This window comes from Phacochoerus africanus, chromosome 1, assembly GCF_016906955.1.
Source record: "Phacochoerus africanus isolate WHEZ1 chromosome 1, ROS_Pafr_v1, whole genome shotgun sequence".
In the NCBI taxonomy this organism is placed as follows: Eukaryota; Metazoa; Chordata; class Mammalia; order Artiodactyla; family Suidae; genus Phacochoerus; species Phacochoerus africanus.
The window spans coordinates 10,739,308-10,750,647 of record NC_062544.1 but is presented as its reverse complement, the minus strand read 5'-3'; positions in this window follow the sequence as shown (position 1 = coordinate 10,750,647).

Sequence of the window (11,340 nt, the reverse complement as noted above, 5' to 3'; positions counted from 1 at the left end):
GGGCTCATGGAGCCAAAAGGGAGTCAGCTCCCTGTCCTGGCCCACTTGGGTCCAGGCAGTGCCTTCCTGAGGCTCCAGACTGGTTTCTGCTTGCTGGTACCTAGGAGCCAGAACGCTGTTCCAGTGCCATCCGTCAGCCTGCAATTAGCAAAACAGAGGCACACATGCTGGTTTGCTGATCGTGGGTGGAGGACAGGATGTGGTGGGGAACAGCTCACCAACTCACAGGCGGGGGTGGCATTTGTCTGTGTTCACTGGTGATTTGTCAGCGATGCTGCTGGGCACTCACATGGCGTTGGCAGCCTTTGAAAAACCCTGTGGGGCCCTTTCCTTCTGTTGGGTCAGAGGTGAGGCCACCAGCTTTACCCTCTGGGCAGAGGGGTTGGTGAGGCCAGAGTAGGGCACCAGGCACAACCTGGGGATAGAGCTGAGGACAGTGGTGTTGAGAGGAGGTGAGGAACAAGGAGATGGGCAAGGGACCTGAGCCTTGGGGGGTGAGGAGCTCAGCCTGCAGGGCTGCGGTTGGTGGAGCTCAACCCCAGGGACTCAGGGGAGAACCTGCTGGTGTGTGAAGCTGATAGGAATGATCTAAAGAGTTCCCATGGAAATCTAGGTTTCTGACTCCTCTTGTTAAACTCGAAATTCTGCAAGGCAGGCCCCTGTCCCTGCTCCACCAGACCATGCACCAGCTGTCCCTTTTGGAGAGGGCATCCACTCTCTGGTCTGATACTGTCCGCGTTACTCACTATCGTCATCCAGCCCAGTGCCATAGCCATCCATTCATCTAGGCTGGGCCAGTTCCATCCTGTTGAGTTGGTGACCTTTGGCCTGGGGATGCTGCGCTTAGGACCTGGCTCCCTACTTTGGTGGCTCTGGTGGTGATGACTACAAGCTGAGACCTGAAGACCCAGCCTGTCCTATGATGAGTGCTCCAGGCAGAAGGGACAGCAAGTGCAAAGGCCCTGAGGTAGGAGAGGACTTCTTGGGCTCTTAGAACTCCTGAAATGGAGTGCTCAAAACAGATTATACATCCAGAAGAGGAGAGAGAATCTTTTGGAACAGAAAGCTATCCCAGCTGGGATAAGATGGGGAGTTCTCATTGTGGCTCAGAAGGTTATGAACCTGACTAGTATCCATGAAGATGCAGGTTTGATTCCTGGCTTCGCTCAGTGGGTTAAGGATCCGGCATCGCCATGAGCTGTGGTGTAGATGGCAGATGTGGCTTGGATCCCGCCTTGCTGTGGCTGTGGTGCAGGCCGGCAGCTTCAGCTCTGATTCGAGCCCTAGCCTGGGAACTTCCATATGCTGCAGGTGGGCCATAAAAAAGGAAAAAAAAGAAAAAAAAAATAGGGCAACCAAGAAGAGCCCACTGTAGATGCAAAGAAGAGGACAGGGCTGTGGGAGGCTGAGTGGGATGGGTAGCCAGTGGCTCCCAGGGTGTCTCTGCCCTGAGGCTGACCTGGTCCTCAGGGTGAAAGTTGCAAGGCTCTCCCCACACCTGTTTCTGACCATCAGGGAAGCTTCTGTCCTCCTTTCTCAAGGGGGTTTTCAGCAAACAATTCCTACTCAGTGCAGTCTGAGCCTCGCTCACCAGTTCTGGTCTTTTTTGCTGGGATCCAATGTCAGCACCAGAATTGGGTTGCCCCCCAGCCTTCAGTCTGCAAGCCTGAGAGGCCTAGGAATCCACCTGCCCAGTGAGCTAGCAGTTTCAGGGCGTGGGCTCTTGGGGGTGGGAGGGGAAGCAGAGCACCTTGGAGCTGCTCTTTGGGGTCCCTTTCAGACTATCTGAATGGAGAAGATTATTCAGCTGACTTCTGTGTCTATGTAGCTTTCTTCCTGGGTCCCAAAGAGGCGGCTGGGCTCAGTCCTACTCAGGGGGAACTGAGCAGGGTCCTGAGCCTGGTGGGGTCGGGGTGGGTATGGGGGAGGGGGATGCTGTGGGAGGACTTGCCCTCCCTTGGGGCTGTTCTGAGCTTTGGGAGCTTCTTGGGACCTCAGGGGATACAGAGCCCTCTCCTGCCCCTGTTTTAAATATAAACTAATTTTCCCTAATTATGAAAGAAATTCATGTTTATTACACAAAATATGGACAAGAACACAAAAAAATGATTACTGTCAAAGTCAGTCCATATAATTCTGTGAGGTGTACTTGCATGGGTGTGACATTGGCAGTGGGGGCTGAGGAGGGAGGGGGACTTTAGAGTTGGACAACCTGGGTTCAAAACTTTGTTCTTTTTTTTTTCTTCCTTCCTTCCTTCCTTCCTTCCTTCCTTCCTTCCTTCCTTCCTTCCTTCCTTCCTTCCTCCCTCCCTCCCTCCCTCCTTCCTCCCTCCCTCCCTCCTTTCCTTCCTTTCTTTTTACAGCTGCACCTGCAGCATATGGAAATTCCCGGGGTTGGGGGTTGAATTAGGACTGCAGCAGCCAGCCTATGCCACAGCCATGTCAACACCAGATCTGAGCTGCATCTGAGACCTACGCTGCAGCTTGTGGCAATGCCAGATCCTTAACCCACTGAGTGAGGCCAGAAATCAAACTCCTTTCCTCATGGAGTCTATGTCCTGTTCTTAACCTGCTTAGCCACAAAGGGAACTCTCCAAACCTTGTTCTGGATGGCCTTCAGAGAGCTGCTTGATTTCCTCATGCCTCAGTTTCCTGATCTGTGAAATGAGGATCATGGCATCACTTTCCTTGTAGGATGATACAGGTCACACTATTCTGTGACCTGTATTTTTTTCACTTTGCTATTACACTCAGTATTGATTTTATTCCATGAATCTGGGCATGTGAGAAGAGGCAGATTAGCTCTTTAAGTCAAATCTTTTCTCACTCTGTGTATTCACCTTGTTCCACCAGTGGGTTCCCCATGTCCACCGCTTGGGTCTCCCTAGAACTGGCCTGGAAATAGCGAGTCCTTTGCATGTGCTAGGCGATGGGCTCATTGCCATATAGTCCTTGACGGCCTGCTGCAGGTTCTGTGCTGGGTTTGGCAAAAGGATCTTTGTCAAGATGGGGACAGGGCAGGGGCTGGAACTTGGGTCGAGCCCCCAGGGGTAGAGCCCCCTGGGGCAGGCTGCTGCCATTCCTCTGGGGCCACTATCTGCCTGTGTTGAGGTCAGGGGATGGGAAACTGGTGAAGAGGGGAGGGGCAAAGAGTGGCTGCAAACCAACCTTTCTCCACCTCTCTCTTCTCTCACCTCTTTCTCTCCCATCAATAGCTTCTCCCTTTCTCCTGCAGATTGGCCCAGAGACTTTAGATTTAGAACTGAAACTCAGAAGGGAGGTTGCCTTGCAACAGCAATCTCCCCAGAGACCAGTGAGCACAGCCTTGGCTTGTGTAAGCGAGAGAAAAAACACAATAGTTCCAGTTCTCCCTCTATACCCTGACCACACTAGCAAATGTCTCAATTTACTATTCTGCTGTGACTGTTTTCTAAATGTAATGAAGAATTCTTTCTTACAGGGTAAACTTTATTAGCTGCAAGATATTCCAAAACGTAGATAATTCCAATTTCCTCAGGGCTTTCCTATTATGTGTAACTAGATCGAACATTCTTATGCCTAAAATGCAGATGGATCTCTGATGTTTTCTTAGAATTTCTGGCAGTGGGATTACTAAATCAAAGAGTCTAGCTTAACAATTACTTTCTCTTATTTTTTTATTGTGGTAAGAACAGATAACATGTGGTCTACCCTCTTAAATGTCTGTGTACATACAGTATAGTTAACTGTTTTATAGCAGATCTCTAGCAACTGAGAACTTTACATTTTCATAACAGAAACAGTACATGTACTGGACAGCACCTCCATATCTCTCTCCCATCAGCCCCTCATTTGGCTCGTTTTTAAGGTATTTGGTCTTTTCTTTTTTTCTTTTTTCTTTTTAGGGCTGTACTGGTGGCATGTGGAAGTTCCCAGGCTTGGGTTGAATAGGAACTGCAGCTGCCAGCCTATGCCACAGCCACAGCAACACCACACCTGAGCTGCGTCTGTGATCTACACCACAGCTCGGCTCGGATCCTTTAACCCACTGAGGGAGACCAGGGATTGATCCCGCATCCTCGTGGATACTAGTCGGGTTCGTTACCACTGTGCCACGACAGGAACTCTGTATTTGGTCTTTTTTGTCTTCCAGATGGTTGTGCGAATTCTAAGTCAATCAGTAACATACAAATTGGAGGGGCCTTTGGCCTAGCTCCAGAGACTTGACCGACTTGACTTAAGGGATACAGGGGTGTCTTTCTGTGCGGTGTCCTGAAAGCTTCCTAGAGCCCAGCAATGAAATCCTCTGGTCACACAGCACCTGGAGGAATGGGCCTCCTTCCCTGGCTGGCTTCCCCCACAGTAGCACCTGGAGCTCACCTCGCCTGGGCCTAGTGATAGGGAAGAGGTGCATGTTAGGTCCTTTGGAGGATGATGCTGTAGCACAAACCTGGACTGGCCCCTGGGGAGGGGAGAGGCTCTTGAAGGACGAGCTTGTCTGCTTCATGGCAGGGAAAGGTCACAGTCAGGCTGATGCCCTGGAGTTCTGGTGGCCAGTTTGGGGCATTGTAGGGAGGGTGGGCTTTCTGAACAACACATGCTCATTCCTTCATTCTTAGAACTGGCTTTTTCCCTTCTAACATTTTTTCTCTGCAGTTGCTTCCATTTGCAAACTGGAATGGGTCTGTGATGGAATTTTCATTTGTCTGTGGCAAACTGAGAAAAAAGAAAGGCACTGTGAGTGAATTTTTAATGAGGCAAAGTTTATTTAATTTCAAGGACTGTCCTTTATTCTGAGGCAATGACCTCCCTTTTGGTGTTAAAATGTTCTTCCTTTTATGAAATGATCATGAAAGTGCATTTTCTATCACTCTCCTCACTTACCAATTTAAAAGGCTGGACTTTCTATGTGGGGGCTTTTCTGTGCATGACCCTTGTCCCACTCCCAACTCGTGTGTTTGTAAGTTTATCTAGTCAATAAAAATCCCCCATTTCCAAGTCCACTGGGTAAGTGCTTTCAAGGGCAAACCTAATGCCTGCCTTCACGTCTCATCACGTTGGCTTTTACCCAACAAACTCTTCATTCAGCAGATCTCAAGAGCCTACCATATTCTGTGCCAGGCCATGCATGTCCCAGGAGTTATGGTGGTGGGTCTGGCTGGGTGGGGGATGCGTTACACTTGGCCAAGCTTCCCAAGGCCTTGACCCTGCTGTGGTAGGCTGATGATGACCTTTCCCAAGATATCCACCTCAACTCTCTGGAACTTGTGGATGAGACTTATTTTGCAAACACTGGGATTAAATTAAGCCTCTCCAGTGGAGGTGATACAGGCACCTCATACACCTGAGAATGAAAGTTGTATTCCTGGTGCTTCTCCCTGGCTTAATTGCACCCTAAACACAATCAGGCTACCTCTTTTGTTCTTCCTGTCCTTCTCTTAATCTAACCTCTTTTCCTACCTCTGAAACCTTTGACGATATTTCCGTTTAGCCCTAAAACCAGAGCAGGGCCCTGGGGGGGCTCAAGCATGCAAAAGCCTTTCTGTGTTCCCCATTTTTAGGAAATAGACCTCATCCAGCCTCCTTGACCTTCCCTGAGTTCCAAAGGGCAGGTTCAAACAGTTGCTAATCAGGAAGGGAGGGGACGCAGAGACCAGGGAGGAGCCGTCAAACAACCGTGTAGCCTTGGGGCAGGTCCTAGTCTCTCCTCAAGGAATACAGAGATCAGTATCTTCTGCACAACTAAAACCCCCAACAATGGAAAATGTTAATGAAGCATTCTTCATTCTGGAAAGAAGACCGCCAGACCACTGAACACCAGCTTTGAAAACAATACAAGCTTGCCTCTACCCTGATCCTTATCTGCAGTCCTATTTTCTCCTCCCAAACTATAAAACCACCTCCCAATCTCCCCCAGAGCAGGACACATTCCTTTTTTTTTTGGTCTTTTTAGGGCTGCACCTGCGCCATATGGAGGTTCCCAGGCCAGGGATCAAATCAGAGCTACAGCTGCTGGCCTACCTTACAGCCACGGCAAGGCAGGATCCAAGCCAAATCTGTGACCTACACCACAGCTGACAGCAATGCTAGATCCTTAACCCACTGAGTGAGGCCAGGGATTGAACCGCAACCTCGTGGATACTGGTGGGGTTCGTTAACCACTGAGCCACGACGGGAACTCCCGGGGCACATTCTTTAAATCTGCCTTCTGTGACCCTCCTTTGTCAAACAATAAAGCTGTTTTTTTCTTTTTTGCCCAAAACTCTGTCACCACATTTCTCTTTGGCACTGCGGAGCAGAGGCCGAATTCTGACAACAGAGGTGTTGAGCCTGGATAATTCCGTGGGCTCTCTATCCAGTTACATGTATCTTTATAGGAGCGATGAAGAGGGGGCTTTGAGACAGACACACAGACGAAGAGGCCATGTGAAGGTGGAGGCTATGATTGGAGTGAAGTGGCCTCAAGCACTTGCAGCCACCAGACTCCAGAAGAAGCAAAGAACAGGTTCTCTGCTGGAGGCTGTGGGGGAAGGGTGACCCTGTCAACACCTTGATCATGAACTTCTGGCCCCAGAATTGTGAAAGAACACATTCCTATTGTTTTCAGCCACCAAGTTAGTGTAATTTTTCACAGCGGGAAATTAATACTGCTTCTACTAAGAGCAAGAGAGCGGCTAAGCCAGGGTGAGTTCCTGGGCTGGGTTGTGCCAAAGGGAGTTAGCATCAGTGATGCTGCTCATTAATACACATCACCTGCTGGGTGTCCCCCAGTCTCTTCCCCCAGATCTGGACCTGCCCTTGGAGGCTTTACCTCCTGCTCTGCTCCCCATGGATTCTTCCCCAGCCACGGTGAATGATGTCATGTCAGGTGTGACAGCGCCTCCAAGAAAAGGTGTGTGCCATAGCTAGTTTATGTCTCTAAGACAAGTTGAACCTGCTGCAAGGTGTCATGGTCCTGTGTGGTGGGGAATTCCGTTTCAGTCATGCCTGTGGCCTGTCCTTGTTCCAGGAAACGTCCTGAGGTCTTGTGTACGGGGGGTGGGGGTGGGGGTGGGGGTGGGAGTGGTGGCTCAGACCCTGTGTCCACACACTCATGGCTGATACCTTCCTTGTCCAAGTAAAAGACTCATGGCTCTGCATCTTCTCTGCCAAGCTGGCCCCTGGGAGTCACATGCAGTGCAGCCTCACGATGTGTCACAAGGCAACCCCTTTGGTCTCCTATGACTTACCAGCCTGCGAGGGGTTGGAGGCACCCAGAGACCACTGGATCCACTCAGCCCTGGAGGACGATTTCTTTTGCTTTCTTCTCTGACTCTTTTTGTTTTTCAAACTCCCCAACTCATCTTGCTCTCCCGCTCTGAGTAACAGTCCAGAGGAATCCCCCTGTTAATGACTGAATAGTGTCCCACCCTTACATTCTCAAGTTGAAGCCCTAAGCATCTCCCAGCATGCGGCGTTGGTGCCTTTAAGGAGGTAATTAAGGTTGAATAAGGTCATTAGGGTGGGGTCCTAATGGCATCCTTATAAGAGAAAGAGAAACGGGGGACTGTGAGCACAGAGAAGAAGCCAAGTCAGTACCCAGGAATAAACCCACAGTTTGCAACCCCAGAGGTAAATTCTCATCAGAAACCAGCCCTGCTGGCGTCCTGACCTTTGACTTCCAGCCTCCAGAATGGTGAGAACATGCATGTATGTTGTTTAAGCCAACCAGTCTGGTATCTTGTTATGGCAACTGTGACAGATTAATACACCATCCCAGGGATAGGTTTTTTTCCCAGTAGAAGTCAATGATGGCCTCCCTGCTCTTTCTGTTCATCCGGAAACACTCATGGCCTGAGGAAAGGGACTGTGTGGTGAGTGGTGTTCAGAGATGGGAAACACCTGTAGCTTAGATGGTGCCCAAAACATCCACACACAGCTAATGCGTCATCCTGCCATTTTAGCTTTGGCTCTGTCTGCAAACACATGGCTATCCCAGGGCTGACAGCATGCTGCCCCGTGTGCTCTTTTAAGGACAGGGGTACCTCCAGCTCCCAGGGTTGGGGTCACCCTCTACATCCTGCTGTGACTGGACAGCAGGGGCCACATGAGGACAAAACCCTGGAGGTGGGAAGGGAGGAGGTAGAGGATATTACACGTCAGTCTTTCCCAAAATACATTCCATAGGGTCGTGTACTACCTAAAAGAATTCTGTGATGAAGACTAGGGACCTGTTGGGTTGAGTGAGCATTTGCTGTTTTTTTGTTTTCCCTTACGATCTGGGGGAGTTCACATAGGCAGCATTTCCTGAACCTAGGGGACCACTGAACAGTCTTTCACGGAACATCTCGTAGGTTCAGTGTTGGGTGGGACCCCATTTTGGAAATTGCTGATAATCGTCAGAGAGTTATGACATAGGAAATCTGGAAGGATACTTGAGATTGGCTGGTCTGAATCCCGTGGGTTAATTGTGGGGACATTGAGGTCCAGGGAGGTGAAGAGACTTGCTAGAGTCATCCAGTTGTTGGTGGAAGAGCCAGGGCTATAACCCAGGTCTTCTGATTCCCGGCATGGAATTCGTTTCCCCTCCCCTGCTGCCTCCTGTGATGATTATATGAGAGGCACCTGTGGGAACTGCTGCCTCCAGGGAAATGCAGGCAGGCCTTCGGCCTTGACCTGACTCCTACTCAGGAACAGTGCCGGCTTTGCGGCACCTAATTCCAACAGAGAGTGGTCTAGGAGGGCACCAAGCATCTTGCCTTTTTTTTTTTTTTTTTGGACTGCACCTGCAGCCTATGGAAGTTCCCAGGCTAGGGGTTGAATCAGAGCTGCAGCCACCAGCCTATGCCACAGACATAGCACCTCAGGATCTGAGCTGTGCCTGTGATCCACACTGCAGCTCACAGCAAACCCGGATCCTTGACCCACTGAGTGAGGACAGGGATCCAACCTGTGTCCTCATGAATACTAGTTGGGTTCATTTCTGCTGTGCTACAATGGGAACTCCCTTGCCTAATTTTTTCGATTAAAGGAAAAAATCATTTTGCTTTTGATAAATCAAATCCAAATCTATTTTATCCAGCACATTTCCTGGTAAGATTGAAGGTCTCAAGGAAATTAATTCCTGAGTTTCTGGTTCATCTTCATTTGAACACCTTGATTTTTGTTCTCCAGGTTGTTTCTCTGGCCCAAGCCCTCTGAGACTTCTAATTTCTCTCCCCTCAGAAATAAGGCATTCTATTTGGACAGGTGGAACAGTTCCCTAGCCCCACATGTCATGGCCTCACCACCACCCCCCGCCCCTCCAAAATACCTGGAGAGTTTTAAGAAATTTTCAGAATGGAGAGTATATGTCAGAGGGCTGCGAAGAATCAGAAGATGGTTTGGGTTGAGAGCATGGAAATGATTAATAGCCTCCGAAATCAGGCCTGGAGAGACGGAATGATTTAGCCTAACATTTGGTCAAGGGGTAATGTTAAAATCTTGCAGAAGAGCAGGTCAAGTCTGGGGACCAGTTTCTCCATGAACAGAAGAGGAAGGGAGGGCCTGAAGCTCTAGCAGGAAGGAACTAGGTTAGACAGATGCAAAGATTTCTTGACGGAGATGGTCTTTAACACATTAATGTGGAGATGCAGGATTCACAGAGGCCCACAGAGGACTGGAAAGATGACCGGCTTTGAGGCTGAGAGTTTGTCTGATCAGGTTACTTTGGAGGTAGGCAAACTCGGGTAAGATATTGACCTTGAGACCCTGTGTCTGTATCTGAAAAAGCAGAAGTGGTATGCCCACTTCACAGCCTTGTCAGGAGGATAGGATAATATATACCATGTTCTTGGCCCACGTAAGGGGCTTAAAACTGGTGGTGCTTGGGAGTCCCTGTTGTGGCTCAGCATGTAGAGGACCCAACATTGTCTCTATGAGGATGTGAGTTCAATGCCTGGCATCGCTCAGTGGGTTAAGGATCCGGCATTGCCATGAGCTGTGGTATAGGTTGCAGATGCAGCTCAGATCTGGCATGGCTGTGGCTGTGGTGTGGTGTAGGCTTCATCTGCAGGTCCGATTTGACCCCTGGCCTGGGAACTTCCATATGCTACAGGTGCTACTGTAAAAAGAAAAAAAACTGAAAACAACCAAACTGGTGGTGCTTAATGTAGTGGTAGTCCTGATGATTCTGATGAGAGATCAATGAGCATTGGTTCCCCTTCCTCTACCCTTGCAGTCTCCTGGGGGTAAAGCCCTATGCTTACGTATTATCCGATAACCAAGGAAAGGGCAATGGCTACTGGGGGGCTTGAAAGAGCCATGTTTTCTGGGCATCAAATCTACTTTTCTCCCTCCTGGGGGGAACATGGGCCTTACTGATAGTGAGATTATTTCAAGGACCAGGAAAGCCTGATACCTAGAAATACTCTCTCACATGGAATGCTTACATGCACAGATTATTTGGGTAAATTCTACATGAATGGTGTTGTGGGGCTTGAATACAGCTAAAATTAAGTTTTTCAGGTCAGGGAAGATCCTAGCTTTGGTGGAGGAAGTCACGTGAGACTGAGGGTCCCCCCTGAGGGGATGTGCAGGACATCTGAGACATGCTGTGTTGGTTTATTTCTCTGCATGACCACTTGCCTTTGGCTTAAATTTCTCATTTGTTTTAGCAAATACCCAGCCATTTTCAGTGGTGTTAGTATGTGGAATTTCTTCCTGCCAATACCCAGCCCACCTGAAAAATGCTTAGCTAGAGAGGGCAGTGGAAAGTGAGGGCTACAGTGATTCATAAGCAGTATAGGCTGCTTTAGAGAAGGATAAGATCAGGATATCTAGAGTAATCATGGAAAGCTTCCTGTAGGAGTAGGACTTTGTGTGAAACTTATAAGGAGTGATGGTTCTTGAAGTGATAGAGGCAGAGGTGATGGGTGAGAAGCTGTTTGGGTGGGGAGAGATCCTGGACTCAGGTTTGAGTCTTAGGAATGGACCTCTGGTCAGGAATGATCACGTGGGTGTCATCAGAAAGAGAGTAAGATGTGAGGCAGGTCAGATGGTTGGGGACAGCTTATTGAGTCTTCAAAGTCATTCCAGCAAGGCATTTGAATTTAGTATCTTAGCCATTGGGGAAATAGAGGAGGATTTTTGACAAGGGAACGACATGAGAAGATTGGTGTGACTCTATTTGACAAACTGAATTTTTAAGTGCTGAGTAGAAAAACCTACCAAATCTAGAGGAGAAAATAGGGAAACATTCAATTATAAAAAGAATTTACCTTCATCAGGTTCCCTGGTGGCTGAGCAGGTTAAGGATCTGGTGTTGTCACTGCAGTGGCTCTGGTTACAGCTGTGGCGTGGGTTTGATTCCTGGTCAGGGAACTTCCACATGCTGTGGGCGTG